At 43.0% G+C, this 2,122-nt stretch overlaps 1 pseudogene; it reads left to right on the top strand.

The window, feature by feature from the left end:
- Nucleotides 1-288: 288 nt before the first annotated feature.
- On the top strand, nucleotides 289-693 carry LOC114032670 (annotated as a pseudogene).
- The last annotated feature ends 1,429 nt before the right edge of the window (nucleotides 694-2,122 follow it).

The following is a 2,122-nucleotide window of genomic DNA, read 5'->3' as shown; positions in this document are numbered from 1 at the left end:
AGACTGAGGTGGGATTTGAAACCTCCTGACAGTAATCTGAATAGACTCCAAGTTCAACATGTGATGCACTGTGTCATGTCAGTTGGGCTTTAAAGAATAGCTAGTGTCAGAGCCAGGAACCTTTCTGCATCTCCTCTCTTCTTCCTCACCCGCCTGCCTTCGTCTTAACCCAACCCTTCTTAAGTCCTTGCAGCTCAGCACAGTGCAGCCCAGTGGATCTGGACCCAGTGCCTCGCAGCACGTGCCCAGCCCAGTCTAGGCCAGCCTTGCCTCCTCTAGCCTAGCACCATGGCAGGTGCTTTCACTGGCACCTGGAAGCTGGTTGACAGCAAGAACTTCGATGACTACCTGAGGTCCATTAGTGTTGGCTTTGCCACAAGGCAAGTGGCCAGCATGGCCAAGCCCACTACCATCATTGCGGTCAGTGGGGACACCATCACTATCAAGACTCAGAACACTTTCAAGAACACCTAGATCTCCTTCAAGCCGGGAGTAGAGTTTGATGAGACAACAGCTGATGACAGGAGGGTCAAGTCTATTATCACGCTGGACAGAGGCAAACTTGTCCATGTCCCGAAGTGAGATGGGTAGGAGACCACACTCACTTGGGAGCTCCAGAGTGGAAAGCTCATTCTGACACTAACCCATGGCAGTGCAATCTGCATTAGGACCTATGAGAAGGAAACAGCTTGAAGCCAGTCCACCTGTTTACTGTCAACTGCTCTGCCTAAGGGTACCACTGAACTCAACACCAGATTGCCTCATTTCTGCACCCTGTTCCCCTCCCCACCCCAGTGTTTTGTACCAATTGACTCTGGTCAAGGAACCCTCCAGAAGTGGAAAACATATGGTGCTGTCCTGGTCCTGGTTGAAGCCCATTCTGTATTTTTTTTAAATGCATCTGATGGCTGGTCCCAAGCCAGTAAAGCAGATCTCACAGTCAGTCACTCAAAAAAAAATAGCTAGGAATTCAACAGGCTTAAATGTATGAAGGATATGGGTATTAACATCTACTGGCCCTAAGTCCAACTTTCTTTCTGCTATCCTATACATCTTTTTGGAGTCTTTTATACATGAGTAATACTGCTAAACTACTGTCTTATTACGATTGTTATAGGGGGTGGAGGGAGTATAGTAAATTGTAAGATTTTCTGTAAAACTATAAATGTGGGTTTTATATCTCAAATGAAGTCACACACTGTGAGCCATAGTAGCCAAAGGCTGAAGCTTCTAGAATGGACCAATTCAGTTGCTGGATTCCTGCCAAAACAGCAAAGGATGGCCTGCATTTTTGCTGGATATATGCAAGGAATAATTGCAAAGAAATTGTGAGGCTTCACATCACAGTCCCTAGTAATATACAAGGAGCTCAAAATATATTGAAAAGTGTCACCCGGGAAAAGGGAATTATCTTGAATTATGCAAAACCAAAACTAATATTTCAGTTTGTTTCTAGCAAGAGAAAGTGATGTAAGATATTAAGAAATTACATCAGGTTCATAAGTGTGTAATTAATCTTGTCAACAGATATAACAGGACTGAGCCTTGGGTGAATACAAATCATGAGGCTTGTCATTCACTATACTAGTCCACAGCCAATGAGACCTAGCTGATTCAGCTCCTTAGAATCCTAGACCTGAAAGGGAACTTGGAAGCCATCCGCTCCTATACATAGGGTCGTAGATCTAAAGCTGGAAGGAACCGCAGAGAGTCAGTCTTTTATTTGGCAAGTGGGGAACTTGAGTCTCAGGAATGTCAAGTGATCTGTTGAAGGTCATACAAGTAGAAAGCATTAAAGGTAGGATTTGCACTCATGTCACAAGATTATAGATTTTTGAACCTGAATGGACCTTGCAGGCAATCTAGTGTAATGCTTCATTTTTACAGATTGAAGCCATGAAAATTAAGTATTTTGAGTCCAAGTTTATACATGTAGTAAAGGATAGAGATGGGATATGAATCCAGATACAGAAATTTCCATTGTACTGTCATGGAAAAAGAAGAAGAAGAAGAAGAAGAAGAAGAAGAAGAAGAAGAAGAAGAAGAAGAAGAAGAAGAAGAAGAAGAAGAAGAAGAAGAAGAAGAAGAAGAAGAAGAAGAAGAAGAAGAAGAAGAAGAAGAA

This window comes from Vombatus ursinus, unplaced genomic scaffold (assembly GCF_900497805.2).
Source record: "Vombatus ursinus unplaced genomic scaffold, bare-nosed wombat genome assembly UNPS02005659.1, whole genome shotgun sequence".
Classification (NCBI taxonomy): Eukaryota; Metazoa; Chordata; class Mammalia; order Diprotodontia; family Vombatidae; genus Vombatus; species Vombatus ursinus.
The sequence above is the reverse complement of the archived record's forward strand: the minus strand, read 5'-3'. Positions and strand labels throughout refer to the sequence as shown.